Source organism: Eretmochelys imbricata, chromosome 14, assembly GCF_965152235.1.
Source record: "Eretmochelys imbricata isolate rEreImb1 chromosome 14, rEreImb1.hap1, whole genome shotgun sequence".
In the NCBI taxonomy this organism is placed as follows: Eukaryota; Metazoa; Chordata; order Testudines; family Cheloniidae; genus Eretmochelys; species Eretmochelys imbricata.
The window spans coordinates 27,270,769-27,289,105 of NC_135585.1; the positions used below are offsets into that span (position 1 = coordinate 27,270,769).

The following is an 18,337-nucleotide window of genomic DNA, read 5'->3' on the forward strand; positions in this document are numbered from 1 at the left end:
CTCCTGAAGCGTGGGGAAGGGCTAGCCATGGTGGGAAGGGTGGGATTTGAAGATGTATACAGGAAAATGGGGGGTGGGGTCACTAACACATTGCTGATGGGTGAGGGGCACGATTGGTTTCTTTGCCTTGAGGAGGGGGCTCAGCTTTTAAAAGTTTTGGGAAGAATAATTTAGTCTGAGCCCTGGCATAACCCAGGCCAGAGAACGTCGCCTACTGATTCCTGCACCCAGTCCAGTGATTTATGGCACTGCCTTTGCATTGAGAAGGATTTTATCATAGGCTTACATCCAGCTGCAGAAGAGAAAGGGCATTAGAAGCTGAAAGACCCCAGAAGTGGCTCTGGTTTTCTACTCAAAATAACCACCCGGGGCTGATTTTCCCCAGCCCAGTGCCTTGCAGTCATGCACCCAGCGCCTAGAGAATTTGGTGTGCAGGCAGGCTCCCAAATCCAGACAGTGGCACATCACATCGACTTTGTCCTCGTGTCAGGGACTGCCCTGAGCGCCCACCCTGCAAACACTTACGCACCTGAGCCCTCCCACTGCGATCCAAGGCTACTCCTACAGATGGAGTTAAAGATGTGGTTAAAGCGTTTGCAGAGGTTCCAGAGAGCTGAGGCTCCATGTAAAAGGAACAATACTTCAGTTATTCCAATCTTGGGTTTATGAGATGCTCCTGCCCCCCCCCCCCTCACAGCTGAGTCTCCCATCCAGTGGAATTCTCCAAGGAACTTCCCACTCCGAGACCCTACACACTGTGTCCAGCGCTAGCTGCCCCTCTGGCCCAATCCCATGCTTCAGGACATAGCCTGAACGTCACCGAGGTCAGTAATTAATTCCCCACCTGCATTTACAGTATAGTAAAACTAGCCATGTATGTTACAGCGGGTTCTCGCTTTTCCTGGAAGCATCAGATATTGTCCCCTGGGCTGGACCAGACAGGACAGCAGCTTGAAATGCCCTGCGGCATTGACTTGAACTCAGACTGACCCTGTGGAAAACGGGCTCAGCCACCTGTACAATTAGGTAATCATGGCAAGCTGTGAGATTTCAAACAAGTAGTATTTGAGTTTGGCTTGGCAATCCTGGGTCAGGGACTGACGTGAGGGGTTGGGAGACAATAAAGGGAAAGGGTCTGAGAAAGGGCGTCCCCTACAATAAATCGTTCAACCAGTCACTGTTGAAGTGAGATGCTTTACAGATGCTCACAGACAGGCTCTCCCATCAGCTAAGAATTTGGACACTCTGGTTCCCTGCTGGGACCAGCTTTGCTATTCACTTGCAAACAGGGTGGATAAAAATCAATGATTTAAAAAAAAAAAATAAAAAAAATTGGATTTTTTTGATAAAATGGTTTTTGCCCCTCCAAAAGCTGTCTAAAGATAGTTTTAATTAAGATACATTCTAGCTCAAAGATCTCTCATCATGGAATAGGGAGGATAAATTCTAATTCTATAGTATGAGACAATATATTCATGTAATGTTTAAGAAAAGTTTTGTAAATGAGTTCCAATACTTCATGGATTAAGGACCCAATCTTATGGGGTTCCACAGGCTTCTGTATAGATTGTGTAGGTTAATCTTTCTATCTACCCAATGGGATTCAGTGCTCAGTCTAGAAGATACCATCAGAGATGCTTGATTTTGCAGTTCTCAAACTGTGGATTTGTGTCTCCAGAGGTAACATGCTTGTTAACAGCAAAAATGTTTTCAAATAAATAAATAAATATAGAGAGGTGATATACAGCCTGGCAAGAAAATCCTCCAAATATTAACGATTAACCTGTTGAATTGGAGATATTTATGAAGTCATTGCGAGGGGAATTATCTGCTTCAATAACCTTGGGTAAATGAAATAACCAAACAATCATTCATTTTCTGAGATAGCTGTAAAACTCATCTGAAAAGTTTTCAGAATAAATCACCCTTTAAAAATGTATAGTGTCTACCTTCTAAAAATGAAACCTACATCTATCTCTGAGTTGTGAAGAACATGTATTAAGGTTATAACAACCAACAAGAATACACTTTTATGTAGAAATCCATGATTAAATCGAGTCGTCCTGACTAGTGATTTAAATCAATTTGATTTAAAATCAGATCCACCCTGTTTTTGCTGACCAACAGGCAGTTCTGCTCCCCAGGCCCTTCCGGGGTGTCACTGCCCCAAACTCAGCTGTTAGAAAACCAGGAAATGCTCAGCTGAGATCTTCCCCATGTAACACTAGGAAAGAATCTTAGCACTACAGCGGAAAACGAACCACAGAGCTCTGCTAACCAGGAGGAGCTCAGTTATAGGTGCCGGTTCCCCCATATAACCTTAACTCTGTCCTCTTGGAATGCCACTTTATTGTATCTTGCAGAGTTTTGCCAACCCACAGCCTTCAAATCTCAGCAGGTTGCCTTAAAAATCATGAAATATTTAAAAATAATAAATTTGCGGTCGGGTCTGCTTTTTCATCTTTTGAGTTTTGAGCAGGGGGGTGGGGGTCGGGGAAGAGAAGGGAGCAGGGGAAGTCACTTTTTTCAAGTCGTCCTACATAAACCCCATATTTTGGTTTAAACAAATGGATGTGCTTATCACAGGACTCCAGGCTCTGGGGCTTTTAGAAAATCAAACACCAAATACTGTGAGATGCATGACAAAGATCGGGGAGTTGCCAACAGTGGGAATGAGGAATATTTGCCTAAGTCACAGGGAACTAATTGTAGGGAATCCTCTAATTAATGCATCGTTAGGCTCTTTAGCTCTACCCCCTGTGGAGGTAGAGGCCATGGGTACCCCGGGAACATCAGTGGTCTTGTGCCTGAAGTTACCTCTCCCCTTGACAACCCTCCACTCCCCACCCATTGCACTTCATGCCATTCTGCTGCAGGGCAGCACAACGGGAAGCGTGCAATGCAATCATTCTCATGTCTTTCCATCCATTCTTGGTCCTGTAAGGACACTGAAGTGCCAGGCCTTCAGCAGCTGCACTTAGAGCGAGAAGGTCTCACACTCTTGTGCATCAGGCCACGTTTATAGAGCCCTGTGCTGGTACAACATTTGTTTCTGCACACGATCCACGGCTACGAAGCGGATCTCTGCAGATTTGCAGGGCGCTGCCCATTTATGCCTGGATTTAGGAGCCGAACTCTGGGCATTATTTTGCAAAACCTGCTCAAGCCTTTTAGAGCTCTTTCGTAGCAAACCATGGCGTTTTTTAAACCCCCGACATTCCATGACTGAGCAAAACATCTCCAGGAACATCAACAATGCTGGCTCGAAGAGAGGTAGCACTCTTCTTAAACAAAATGATTTTAAACGAACAACTTGCTACCAAAAAGTTTGAGATATTTGCTGTGGCAGAACAAAGGGGGTTTTGATCTAAAAGAATGTGACCCCAAGCTTCTTACAATTCGTTCTACAGGCATGGGGCTTGTGCATTTTCTGCTGGGGCTTGGCCGGACAAAGAGCCAGAGCTCAGCCCTAACAATCAACCGGGAGAGCGGAGTCAGAGGTGAGGAAGGCCTGGGAAGATCCTGAGACAGGGAATGAAGGGGTGTCCCATCCACCTGCTCCTTCCTGTAGGTAGATCACAGAAAGATCTAGAGGTGAGTGCTGGGATTTCCCTGCCATGAATGGGCAGCGTGCAATTAACAAGGGCTGCTTCTCATACTCACACACACACCCCCCATCACGCCATGCACACCTCTCACGCCGGCACCAGATCTGATTTCATCTCATGCATTTACACAGCACATCTCTGCAAGCAGATTATAACCCCCAGTGTCCATAACTCCAGTTAACTCTGCAGTGAGGACATGCTCCCCCCAGCCCCAAGACCTTAAAACCCAAGGTCGACTCCCCCTGCTCGAGAAGACACACGCTTCAAACCTGCCCCACCCCGCACCCCCAGTTCCCTAACCTGGGGCTTGCCAGGGGATTCTCTGCTTGTGATCAAGTGGGGCTGGCTGGATGCAAGGCGCTGGCCAATCCTCTCTGTCTCCAGCTGCTCAACTGCATTCAAAGAAAGTTTACAAAAAAATCCCTCTCCCCCCTCCTCTGTATGTTCTTTCCATGCGCTCTTCCCTCCATCCCTATTCTCTGCGTCTCTAAGTTTCACCTGCTCAGCCAGCAGCTGGGGATTTGCAAATAAATAAATAAAAATAAAAAAACTGGACAAAAAAGCCCACAAACATTTTCTGTAAAATCAACATGGGCAGGACCACCAGTGCTGGACCTAGTGGGGCTGCCGCCCCCCGTCCCCCCGGCTTGAAGCGGTTTCCATCCTATCCAGGGTTTACAGTTTGGCTCAGTGGCTCTCTGCCCCCTCACTGTACAAATTGTTCCAGAGCCCCTGGGCGGGACAGGGCCTGAAGAAAGGGGCATGCGGAGGTGTTGGGAACACATGGGCCCTGCAGCTGCCCCCCCACCATGCACCCCCCCCCGCCCCAGCTCTACCTTCTCTAACCCCCAGACAACACACCTCCCCCTCCCCTTTTCTGCTTAGGACTCCAGCCCCACTGAACAGTCCAGAAGGAAGATGGAATCTCTTACCTGAAGTGCCATCCAAAAACCCAGAGGGGCGGGCTGGAAGGAAGAGCCCCAGAAACACCCCGACCCACGGCATGTCAGAGGCGCAAAAGGAACAGGCGAGATCGGCGGCAACTTCACCAGAAGCTAAGGCCAGCCCACCGTCACCTGACTCTACGAAAGCGCAGTAAGCTGGTGGTGTAAACGGTGCATGGGCAGTTCCACCAGACGATCAACAGAGCCGGTTAGAGAGTCATTTAACAACTCTGGAATGGCTTTGCAATGGGAGGAGAGTTTTCCGAGCCATGCTTTGCTTCCTGAGGCGGTCAAGATTTGAGCTTTACTAGAGGATTGTACAGGATTCAGGCACTCTCTAGTTCCTCCTTTGTCAGCCCCTTGCCCTAACACCCTGCCTGCCCTGGGTGCTCAGCTGAGCTCTCCCTTGTTGCACGGTGCAAAACCAGAACTATCCCATTACTCTCCCCTGCTGTGTCTCTCTCCCCATCTCTCCCCTCAGGCCAGGCTGCTGCTGCCCCAGGGGAGCTCACTGTGCTGGGTCCCCAGGGCTGTTGCAGATGCTTTCTCCTGCTGGGGCTGGAGGCCCTGTTCAAGCTCCCCTTGGAGAGAAGCGCGCTGTGTTTTTTTTACTTTTTTAAAACTATTCACTTGATTTGCTGCTTCCAAAACCTTGGGGAAGTTTTAAGCTAAGCTGGTAAAAATAAGCTTAGGGGTTTTTTTATGCAAGTCCCCACATCTGTACCCTAGAGTTCAGAGTGGGGAAGGAACCTTTACATGGTGGCAGAGCAGTGGAATTAACTTGAAAGCATTTTGAGATCAATTTGAGATTTTTTTGAACAAGAAGCACAGATTTTAAAAAGGAAATTTTCCTTTGGGCTCCTGGAAAGCAGGTTTTAAGCTGCAAACAGTAAGAGGATTTTTTGTCTCTGCTTGGGGGTCAGAGCAGAGACAAAAGGGAATTGTCTTTTGTGAGCTGGAGTTTTCTCTACCTAAAGGCAAGGTAGTTAACCTCCTGCAGGGAAATTCACAAGTCTTCACAGACCTGAAGAAGTTTTTTTCTTTTACCTAAGAGCAACTAGAGGGGTTTTCTGTCTATTTGCCTGGAAACAAAGGTGTTAGGGTTTTTTTTAAGGATTTTTCTGTAGGCTGACAATCACTATCAGAGAACATAGGTATCTGGTTACAGCACAGCAAAATTTTACAAGCCAAGTTTTTTGTTTGTTTTATTTCTAACTCTCGGGTGTAAAGTTAGTTAAAAACAGAGAGGCAAACATGACAAAGCCCAAAACAAACAGCCAAAGAGGCTGCCCACAGGACAGCTATGGAGGCAAAGGATAAAGAAAGGAAGCATGCTGAGGAGGAAAGGGAGCTGCCCACAGGAGAGCTATGGAGGCAAGGGAAAAAGAAATGGAGGAAAAGGAAAAAGAGAGGAAGCATACACTGGAGATGGAGAAGGCAAATGCTCAGCAGAATAGCAATCCTTCTCCAGGTACCACTTCCCATCCCAGGAAATTCCCCACCTACAAGGCAGGCGATGATACCGAGGCCTTCCTAGAAAACTTCGAAAGGGCTTGCCTGGGGTACAGCATCTCTACAGACCAATACATGGTAGAGCTGAGTCCGCAGCTCAGTGGACCCTTAGCTGAGGTGGCGGCTGAAATGCCTAAGGAACACATGAACCAGTATGAACTGTTTAAAACCAAGGTGAGAGTCAGAATTCGGCTAACACCCGAGCATTCCCATCAGCGGTTCAGAGCCCTAAGCATTACAGCCCAGGGAGGAGACGACGCTGAGTGGCCTGAAGGTGTCTACTACGAAGGGAAAAGTGCTGGTGGTGTGGAAGAGGTGAACCTCTCCATGACCCTTGGGCGTATGCAGCGACAGCAGATAGGAGCTGTGCACTAGTTACACACCAACATTCTCAGCCATCCCAGGACTGACTGAACGGGCATACCACTCCATTGACACAGGTAATGCTCACCCAATTAGGGTCCAACCTTACCAGGTGTCTCCTCAAGCTAAAACTGCTATAGAATGGGAGATCCAGGATATGCTACAGATGGGGGTAATCCGCCCCTCTGGCAGTGCCTGGGCATCTCCAGTGGTTCTAGTTCCCAAACCAGATGGGGAGATATGTTTTTGCGTGGACTACCGTAAGCTAAATGCTGTAACTCGCCCAGACAACTATCCAATGCCACGCACAGATGAACTATTAGAGAAACTGGGACGGGCCCAGTTCATCTCTACCATGGACTTAACCAAGGGGTACTAGCAGGTACCGCCAGATGAATCTGCCAAGGAAAGGTCAGCCTTCACCACACATCTCGGGCTGTATGAATTTAATGTACTCCCTTTCGGGCTGCGAAATGCACCCGCCACCTTCCAAAGACTTGTAGATGGTCTCCTAGCAGGATTAGGAGACTATGCAATTGCCTACCTTGACGATGTGGCCATATTTTCGGATTCGTGGACAGAACACCTGGAACATCTACAAAAAGTTTTTGAGCGCATAAGGGAGGCAGGACTAACTGTTAAGGCTAAGAAGTGTCAAATAGGCCTAAACAGAGTGACTCACCTTGGACACCAGGTGGGTCAAGGAACTATCAACCCCCTACAAGCCAAAGTGGATGCTATCCAAAAATGGCCTGTCCCAAAGTCAAAGAAACAGGTCCAATCCTTCTTAGGTTTGGCCGGATATTACAGGCAATTTGTACCCCAATACAGCCAAATTGCCGCCCCACTGACAGACCTAACCAAAAAGGAACAGCCAAATGCCGTTCAGTGGACCAAAGAGTGTCAGAAGGCCTTTAACCAGCTTAAAGCGACACTCATGTCTGACCCTGTACTAAGGGCCCCAGACTTTGACAAACCATTCCTAGTAACCACAGATGCATCCTAGCGTGGTGTGGGAGCAGTTTTAATGCAAGAAGGACCGGATCAAGAATTCCACTCTGTAGTGTTTCTCAGCAAGAAGCTGTCTGAGTGGGAAAGCAACTGGTCAGTCAGTGAAAAAGTATGTTACGCCATTGTCTACGCTCTGGAAAAGCTACTCCCATGTGTTTGGGGACGGCGTTTCCACCTGCAAACCGACCATGCTGTGCTACGGTGGCTTCATACCGCCACGGGAAATAACAAAAACATATTCGGTGGAGTTTAGCTCTCCAAGATTTTGATTTCGACATCCAACACATCTCAGGAGCTTCTAACAAAGTGGCTGATGCACTCTCCCGTGAAAGTTTCCCAGAATCAACTGCTTAAGATCGTCCTTGACATGTGGAAAATATTGTTAGTCTTTTTATACTTGGTAGTACATTTAGAGGTGCATGTGTCTTATTAACTCTGTTTTCTCCTAGAGCTCCAGGAAGAAATCACAGCCAGCGTTTCACCCTATCTGTGATTTGGGGGGCATGTCATAAATATAAAGGGAAGGGTAAATACCTTTCAAATGCCTCCTGGCCAGAGGAAAAACCCTTTCACCTGTAAAGGGTTAAGAAGCTAGGATAACCTCGCTGGCACCTGACCAAAATGACCAATGAGGAGACAAGATACTTTCAAAGCTGGAGCGGGGGAGAAACAAAGGTTCTCTCCATCTGTGTGATGTTTTTGCCGGGAACAGAAAAGGAATGGAGTCTTAGAACTTAGTAAGTAATCTAGCTAGATATGCGTTAGATTCTGTTTTGTTTAAATGGCTGATAAAATAAGCTGTGCTGAATGGAATGTATATTCATAGAATCATAGAATATCAGTGTTGCAAAGGACCTCAGGAGGTCATCTAGTCCAACCCCCTGCTCAAAGCAAGACCAATTCCCAGTCAATCAATATTCCTGTTTTTGTGTTTTGCCGAGAGGGATTCTCTGTTTTGAATCTGATTACCCTGTAAGGTATTTACCATCCTGATTTTACAGAGGTGATTTTTACTTTTTCTTCAATTAAAATTCTTCTTTTGAGAACCTGATTGGGTTTTCATTGTTCTTAAGATCCAAGGGTTTGGGTCTGTGTTCACCTATGCAAATTGGTGAGGATTTTTATCAAGGCTTCCCCAGGAAAGGGGGTTTAGGGTTTGGGAGGATTTTTTGGGGGGAAAGACGTTTCCAAGAGGGTCTTTCCCTGTTATATATTTATTAGACGCTTGGTGGTGGCAGCAATAAAGTCCAAGGGCAAACGGTAAAATAGTTTGTACCTTGGGGAAGTTTTAACCTAGGCTGGTAAAAATAAGCTTAGGGGGTTTATCATGCAGGTCCCCACATCTGTACCCTAGAATTCAGAGTGGGGAAGGAACCTTGACACAGGGGCATGAATGTGCTTTGTGAATATTAGAGGAACAAGGTGGGTGAGGTAATATCTTTTATTGGACCAACTCCTGTTGGTGAATGAGAGAAGCTTTTGAGCTACACAGAGCTCTTCCTCAGGTGAATATTAAGAGTTTTAGCCTCTCCTTCCCGCTGCAGCGCCAGTCAGTGTTCATAGCACCTTTTCACAGAGATGGAGCATGAGATTCATGACTTGTGACAGGTCCTCAGTTGAGGAACTGTCCCAATGACAGAAATGGAGCTACCTTGATTTACACCAGCTGAGGATCTGGCTCAGTGTGTGCCCCAATGGGTGGCGAGTAGTGATAGAGTCTTACTAACCCAGATCACACATGCCAGATTGTTTCTAGACTCTGAGTTTAGGGACAGCATCTTTTCCCCCCTCCCCCGCCCCACCCCAGGGTCTTTCCTGTTCGTGTATTATCATCCCACACTCATTATGGAGTGGGGAGGGTCACTCCCCAGTTAGGGTTGCACATCAGCCTGGTTTTACCCCTTCCTAAGATCCACCCTCCAAAGAACTGTATTTTATGACTGCTACATAGCTACTGTTGGGAAACAGAAAAGGCACTGCCCGTCCCTCACCACGTTACCATCACCACCACACGCACTAAAAGGGAGAATTTACTCCACTTCATAATTTATGGCATGAACTGATCTCTTGTGAGGGGGTGAATATTATTCCTTCTCCTACAGGGCACTGAAATGCTGAATATACCCGGATATATTGTTAGAATTCATGGAAATAAATCTAACACAGGACGGTGCCTAAGAACTCTAGACCACATTGAAAAATCTCAGTCCAAGATTTTAGTTGATGTTTGATTTTGACTCATAAGACATGGCATGATTCTGGCCATTGCCAGAAATGAAATACAGCAGTTAAGCATCATTGTTAAGCTCTGGTATGTCAGATAGACAAAGAAATGATCTGATCTGTCATATGAGTATTTGGCTACGAGACAAATGGGCTGTTATGGTAGTCACTGGTATCCGTGTCGAACACCCTCTTCCCCATCAGAGCAATGTTCTGTCCTCAGACTCAGTTTCCTGGCACTTTGCTCTGAAATCTAAATTTAGTCTTAAAATTTCAACCTGTAACCAGGAGAGGAAGGGGAGTTTCTGAATATTTATGGACTTAATTCATGAGATTTAATTAACTTTTAACTCTGTGTCCTTCCAATTCAGTCGCACAGATTTATTGTTCTGAGACTCAACCAATGGCAGACTGCAGAAACCAAACAGCCATCACTGAATTCTTCCTCCTGGGATTCGGGGATCTCCCTGACCTGCAAATTCTTCTCTTCCTGATGTTCCTAGTGATCTACATGGCAACCGTGGTTGGGAACACCCTCATTGTGGTGCTCGTTGTGGCTGATCAGCACCTTCACACCCCCATGTACTTCTTCCTGGGGAATTTGTCCTGCTTGGAGATCTGCAACACCACAACCATCCTGCCCTGGATGCTAGCCAGTCTCCTGACTGGGGACAGAACCATCTCAGTCAGTGGCTGCATCACACAACTGTATTTCTTTTGTGCTCTGGCAGCTACAGAATGCTGTCTCCTAGCAGCGATGTCTTATGATCGGTATTTAGCAATATGTAAACCACTGCACTATTCAACTCTTATGAATACTCGGTTTTTCCTCTAGTTGGCTGCTGGGTCCTGGTTAAAGCTTGTTTGGCTAGTACTATCTTTGTTTTATTCCTATCACAGTTAACATTCTGTGGCCCGAATGACATTGACCATTTCTATTGTGATGTCATCCCACCTATAGAGCTCTCCTGCAGTGACACACACTGGTTAGTGTCCTGTGTATTCACCCTGCCTCCATTCCTACTAACCCTGACATCCTACGTGTGTATCATTGCCAGCATCCAGAATCCCCTCCACCACCAGTAGGCAAAAGGCCTTTTCCACCTGCTCCTCTCACCTCATTGTGGTGACAATTTTCTATGGAACCCTAATGATTGTCTACATGCTACCGAAACGTGATACACTGAGAGACCTAAACAAAGTGCTCCCTCTTTGCTATATGGTCCTCACTCCCCTGGTAAACCCCCTCATCTACAGCCTGAGAAACAGAGAGGTCAAGGAAGCTTTGAGGAAAGCAGTCAGTAAATGTGGCTTTTGCAAAAACGTGCAGAGACTCTGAGATAAAAACTTAGCTTTGAAAACCTCAGGCTGTCTGGGTGATTTCAGCAATCATCCCCCATTAAAATTAAGTTGAAAAGTCCTAGTGAAAATCTCAGCACTCAGTGTTGTCCACCTCAGTGGAAGGACCAGGGAGGGAGGTGGCCATAACCATGTTCCCATCATGGAGTTATGGGCACTAGGCAGAATGGAGACAAAATTGTAACCAATTGTTTAGATCTTTAAAAAAGCCATTCTTGATCAAAATAAATGTTTGGACAATAAAAATAGTAACTCCTTGTGCAGCAGAGTTGGGAATGTAAGCCTGGGAAATCTGCCACCCCTGAACTTGTGCATATTACCGTCATAACCCTCTGCAAACCAACCATCTTCACTGAACTCACAGAGGCCGGAGGCAAGCAACCAGGCCCCAGCAGTGACCTCTGGACACTTCACCAGGAACAGCTTTATAGCTCTTATCTGGGCTACACCCGGCTGTGACCAGCTCCGGGAAAGCAACAGCTCCAGGCTCACCGGGCCCTTGGAGGCAGGGAGGTTGGGCAAACAAAGAGGTAGACTCACACGCCAGGTCCACTGGGACTGTCCAGGCCCAGCTGGGGGTTTGCCAGGGCACCCATAGAACTGAGGCCATTCCGGGGGTCGGGTCTGTCAAACGGTCACTGACGAGGGACTCTGCTCATGGCCCTGCAGGGCACCAGCTGCTCTGCTTCCACCAGCTGCACAGAGCAGTTCAAAGGGAGGGGACCTGTTACAATGAGCATCCCCAAAACTAACTGCAAGAAGCCCAATGTCCAACAGGGCTAGTTCTGAGACTACAGTGTCTAGTCAGCCCCAGGTACCCCAGGCAGCTCTGCTCCACACAGGGCCCTTTCCTCAGAGGGTGAGGCAACTTATGGTGAGAGGAAGCGGCGACCACCTACCAATGGGCAGAACTCCTGTGATGCCAAACACGGCAGTGCTGGCTCAGTCACTGGGAGCATGTCAGGGCTTGGCCAGAGGCCGGGGAGCTGGGCACCAGTGAGAACTGTAGGGCTCCGACTCTGTGGAAGGGATTTCAGAAGGGACCTGACAGAGCTAGTCACCCAAATCCCTTTGAAATGGGAGATGGATGCACATCACCTTACACGCCTCTGAGAATCTCAGCCTGGAGAGCCACTGGGAATCTGTCATGGTAGCTTCAATCTGTGCATTTCCATTGGACACAGACCCCATATCAACAGAAAGGCGCTGGATGGATGGGAAACCCCTGCTAAGCCTTTGAGAGCTGCTGCCACTGTATGAGCTCTTGTAGCCACTAATGTTGCATTCATTTTTTGTACGATTTTGTTCCCAGTGGCTTTAGTTTGAAACAGCACACACCTAGCAGTAGGTAAGAAATGAGGAGAGATGCAGTTATGCTGTCTAGGGCCACAAGAGGGCAGAGAGGACAGGTGCAGCTGTGCTGTCCAATGAACAGCAGCCAAAGTGGAGGGGCAAGAAAGGAGAAGTTATGTTGCCAAAGGACCAATGGAAAGGGAGGTGAAGCTGTGTAACGGTGTGTAAGTGCTGAGTAGAGAGCACTGAAGAGATGAGGACCTCTGTGCTGCATAGTGAAAGGTGGATAGTAGCAGATGTTATGGAGTGAGTTTTGGGCTGTTATATTAAATAACGGCCACCATGTGACATGATGGTCTCTTCTGTCCTTAAACTCTATGAATTGCTGATAAATGGGGATGGGTGGTAGGGGAGAGGATTGAGGGTAGGGAGAGTGTTCCGGGGGGTGGGGCGTGTCAGGCCAGAGGGAGGGGAGAAACACTGGAAAGGGATCATGGGAATGGATGGAAGGGGGAGGGGGGGCTAAAGAGGTGGGGATTATCAGCTCCACATTCCCCTATCTCGTTTGAAGCCACCACCCCTTTCCCTTTCCCTTCCCCTCCCCTACTCCTCTCTAGCCTGGGTGGTAGTGGGGGGGAGGAGAGATGCCTCTTATTCACAGCCCCATTGCTCAGAGCAATGGCTGGAAGACAGAGAGGGACACACCTCAGACAAAGGCGGGAAGGGGGTGTCAGCAGCTCCAGGCTCAGTCAGGATCTCAGATACATAGTCTGGGAAATGTACTCAGTGTGTCAGCTAAATACAAGGTGGAACAGATTGTTTAACATAAGTAGTTAACATATTTCAAAGGACTGCTATAGAGTGATCTCTTGGTGAAAAGTGTTCACCCAAAGGTGATACAGTGTTTGTCTTTTATCATTTTTCTGTGTCAGTTCATTTGAGAGCATAGTGATTGTCTGGTTTCACCCACATAGCTGTTGTCTGGGCATTTGATTCACTGGATGAGGTACACCACATGTCATGATAGGCACAGATAGGACCCATGGATCTTGAAAGGTGTATTGGGGGAAGTATTGCTCATTGTAGCAGAGGAGATATGTCTGCTGCTTTTGCATCTATTGTTCTGGCAGGGTCTGATGAGGCTTTGAGTTGGTGTGTCCTGATCTGTGGGGAACTTGCTTCTGATGGTGAGGTTGGAAAGGACGGGGGGTTGTTTGAAAGCCAGAAGTGGGGGTTCAGGAAAGATTTCTTTCAGAATGTGATCCCCATCGAGTGTGGATTGTAATTGTTTAATGATACTTTTCACAAAGCCTTCACTCTACATCTGACCTCTCGGTCCTCATTCTCAAAAGAAATCTGCACAACCCTGTCAAAAGATGAGCCTGGGAACTTAAATGCATAACTTTGCAAGACACTAAAAATCATTAACTGAATAGAGACACTAGATTTATGGCTTATTACAACAAACTGTAACCAACTAACCCCCCCCCACACACACACACAGTTGCATTTCCCACCCTCCCTCCCATGACTGGTGGTGTGTGTGTCATAACCATAAGGGTAGCCTAAAATTCCTCCTTACCTGTAAGGAGGAACCTGGTTGGCACTTGACCAAAGGAACCAATGGGGACAAAAGATACTTTCAAATCTGGGCGGGGGGGAGGCTTTGTTTTCAGTTCTTTGGGTTCTGTGTTCCTTCGCTCTTAGGACTAAGAGGGACCGGACTTCAATCCATGTCCTCCAAACCATTCCAAACCAGTCTCTCAACTTGTGAATTTTCCCTTTGCTGGAGGGAAGTTTATCCCTGTTTTGTAACTTTGAAACTAAGGCTCGAGGGGGTTCCTCTGTGTTTTGTTCATCTTTTGTTACCCTGTAAAGTTATCTTCCAACCTGATTTTACAGAGGGGATTTTTACCCTTTTTTTTTAAAAAAAAAATCTTCTTTTAAGAACTGATTGATTTTTTTTTCAGTGTCCAAAGATCCAGGGATTTGGGTCTGTGTTCACTTTGTACCAATTGGTTAGGATATTGTTCTCAAGCCTCCTTAGGAAAGGGGGTGTAAGGGCTTGAGGGGGGATATTTTGGGGGAACAGGAACTCCAAGTGGTCCTTTCCCTGATTCTTTGTCTAAATCACTTGGTGGTGGCAGCATACTGTTCAAGGACAAGGTGGAATTTGTGCCTTGGGAAAGTTTTTAACCTAAGCTAGTAAAAATAAGCTTAGGGGGTCTTGCATGTGGGTCCCCACATCTGTACCCCAGCGTTGAGAATGGGGAAGGGACCCTGACAGGTGTTAATCATAGAATAATAGAATATCAGGGTTGGAAGGGACCTCAGGAGGTCATCTAGTCCAACCCCCTGCTCAAAGCAGTACCAATCCCTGACTAAATGGGACATTTCAACTTGAATGGTCCCCTGAAATGTGTGTGAACTATTTATGATAAATTATCTGTTCCACCTTGTACTTAGCTGTGACACCGAGTACATTTCCCAGACTGAAGAAGAGTTCTGTGTAAGCATGAAAGCTTGTCTCTCCCACCAACAGAAGTTGGACCAATCAAAGATAACACCTCACCCACCTTTTTTTTCCTCTCTCTCTCTCTCTCTCTCTCTCTCTCTCTCAAAAAAAAAAAAATGTTCTGTTGTTTTCAGTTTTCTTTCAAAACCTTTGGAGGTGGTTTGCACTGTGCTCCTTTCTACTCAGCTGAGGAAAGAGAGAGGGGCCCAGACTCACAATCCCTGCCCCGCCCATGCGCACACACCTCCTCTCCACCCTGCAAGACTCTCACTTCCCCATTAACCCGCTGTTCCTGGGGGGAGAGGAGCTCCTAGATACATAGATTTTAAGGTTAAAAAAATCCATTCTGATCATTTTAGTCACATCTTCCGCATAGCAGAGGCTGGAGCTTTCCAGCCAGCAACTCCCCCCTCAGGCCCATCGCCTTAGGGGGCTGGTGAAGATACCCTTTGGGGGAGCTCAGGGAAATGGTCAGCCCCACTCTCCGGTGTCGGGGTCGCTGTCTCTATCCCAGGCTGGTGCGGAGATGAGGCCCCAGCAAGAAGGGGAGGGAGGTTGGAGAGCCAGCCTGCCCCACGCTCACCCTACAGCAGTGTGCTGTGAGGCTGGGCCCGGCGCCCTGCTCTGGTCTGTTGGCTCTCCCCACTCTCAGATTTGCTGGGCAGCTCATTCCAATGAGTGGGGCTCAGACCTCCGACCACCCCAAGGAGACAAGGAAGGGGAGGGCTAAGGAGGGGGAAAAAGGTCCCCAGCCCCACATACGGGTGAAGGTAGGATGCTGGATGTCAGGGTAAAGGGGTGAGGGGCCCTGTGGGGGGTTCCGGGGTGAGCCCCAGGGGACCGGAGCGACTGAAGAAGGGAGAGGGGAGTTGGTGTAGCCAGGAGCTGGGGGCATTCGGGCTGATGGGTAGGGTAGATGGACCTGGGTGTTGGGGGCCACAAAAGGGCCCTGGGGGGAGTCGGGGTGCTGGAGCAGTGGCAGGAGGGGCTGGGGTGAAGACAGAGGGAGGTGTGGGGAGGGAAGTGGTTTGAGGATGGCGGGGGATGGGGGCGTAGGGACGGTTTTCAGAGGTGGGTTTATTAGGCAATGGGGCTGGGGGGATGACGAGCAGCGGCGGGGGGAGGTCTGGGTGGGGTGAGGGGGTGCTGTCAGGGTGATGTTTTCTGGGGGTGTGTAGTTGGAGGGGTGTGCCATGAGGTGGATATATGTGGGGAGAAGGGGGTTGGTGTAGTGTGGTGGGTGGGGGATGTGGCAGAAGGAGATTTTGTGGGGTTTGTGTTTCTCCGGGGGTGGGTGGATGTGTTTATTTGGGGATGGGGTAAAAGGGGGTTCGATGGGTTTAAACAGGAGCTGTGGGGAGGGTTGGGGGTTATATGGGGGTCTGTGGTGGGGATGTTGGCTGGGAACTGCAGCAGGGTATTGGGGGGTCTATGGCAGAGGGTTGGTTGGGGGGCTATGGGAAAGGGTTGAGGGGCACTGTGGGAAGAGATTAATTGGGGGGTCTATGATGGGGGTTTGGAGGGGGAAAGGGAAGGGCGGTGGGGGGCTGGGAGCACAGGCAGCCGTGTGGCAGTGCTGATGGCAGCAGCTGGCTGTGTCTGTCTCCCTCCCTCCCCTGCAGCCCCTTCCCCCTCCCCTCCCCTTCCCCTCCCTCCATCTTACTCCCCACACCAGGGACAGGCCTGGCACGCTGGGCACGCTCAGGATGGACTCTGCCTGAAGCACCACACCGGGCCACGGGGACTCTCCCTGCACGTCCTCCTGCTGGGCAGCCAGTGGGCTCTCACCAAGCGGGAGGCTCACTCAGATCTGGCAGGAGATGAACCCCCTCTAGCCCGAGCCCACCCCTGGCAACACCCATGGCTTGTCCCGGAGCTAGAGAGGATCTTTTAGAAGGAGGCATCCAGCCCTGATTTAAAGACTGCAAATGACCCAGAATCCACCACAGCCCTGGACAAACTGTTCCAATGGCCAATTGCCCTCACTGTTAAAAATGTGCCCCTTCTTTCTCGCCCAAATTTGTCTCCCTTCTGTTGCCAGCCATTGGCTCTCATTTCGCCTTTGTGTAGGAGACTGAAGAGTCCCTGGCAACCATCAATACCCTCCCTGTAGGTACTTCTAGTCAACTCTTTGTGGAAGCTTTGCTCACCGTCTCCCTGTTAAGTTACATAGTTTGAGGTTCTTGAGTCTTTCACTGTAAGGTTGGTTTTCCAGATCCCCAAATTGTTCTTGGAGCACAGGTCAGCACCACCATGTTGTGCGACGGACACCTGACAAAATTACTGGACTTGGTGACAGACATTGCAGGAAGGGTTATGTCTTTCAGTCATTCAACCCAGATTCCAGTTGCCATGGACATCACAATTTTTACTACGGACACGTTGCCTACCCCTGTCTTGGAGCAACTCTGAACCATTTACCAAGGGATGTGGTGGAGTTGCCATCATCTGGAGACTTTACAGGAAGGCTGGAGTCTCCTTCTAAAAGCTACACTCCAAGTAGGGTCATAATTGATTGACTGTAAATAATGAACACGCCTTTAGAGCAGGTGGACTGAATCCAGGGTCTCCGATGTCCTTGGGAGTGCTGTACCCCCTGAGGCTCAGAGTTATGGGGCAGCTGTGTCTGATTCAAAGAGAGGGGCTGAGAGCCCCAGTCAGAAGGATGCACCTCCCTCCAGCCAGGATTTAGGTGCTGAACTTTGTGAGGGGGCGGGTTTGGGACACACTCCTGTGCTTAGCATCTCCCAGGGGCTACCTTAGGCGCCTGCCTGCAGAGCATGCTGGCTTTTGTGACTCCCAGTTTTAGCTCTGTAGCTCCCCGTTCATTGTCCAGGGAGCCTGAGTACCTATCTCAGGCATTGTGAACCCCAAGGGTGTTTTCCTTGCCGCTGACAAGCTAGGAGTTGCTCCACTCTAAGTTCCTATGTGAATCACAGAAATGCAGGGTGGGAAGGAACCTTGAGACGTCCTCACTGCCCGGGTCAAGATGACCCCAGTGCCCTGCTATTGACACAACCTAAATCAGTGGTTTTCAACCTGGGATCTGCACACTATGTCTAAGGTTTCCAAAGGGGTTTGCACCTCCATTCAAAATTTTTAGAGGTCCGCAAATGAAAAAAAGCTTGAAAACCACTGACCTAAATGATTCTATATTGGAATGGGTATTGACAGCAGTGAGATAGGATGTGAGAGTGGTCTGCAGCTTTAATGACGGGTAGGGAAAGTATAGGGTTAGTTGGTATCATGCATGCAACAGCAAAGGGATTGTTGCGACACAGGGGCCTCTTGGTGCCAACTGGCAAAGAGTTTGCTGTTTACAAGCAACTCCTGTCTCAGAACTGACAAACTCACTACAACTAATACATCTTTTTCAACATGTTTATCCATAAAGGGTAGCATCCAAGGTGTCTACTGAAAGCTTGTAATGTACTGCTACTCAATTATTGTGAGGTGTACATATAGGGAATAATGTAGCTGTACTAAAAGTTTTGCCCTTATGGTCTTGG

The 18,337-nt window shown here is 48.4% G+C and overlaps 1 pseudogene; it reads right to left on the reverse strand.

Annotated features, from left to right (window-relative positions):
- The window catches only part of LOC144274938 (von Willebrand factor A domain-containing protein 5A-like), a 171,722-nt pseudogene that overhangs the window by 134,705 nt on the left and 18,680 nt on the right, over positions 1-18,337 (reverse strand).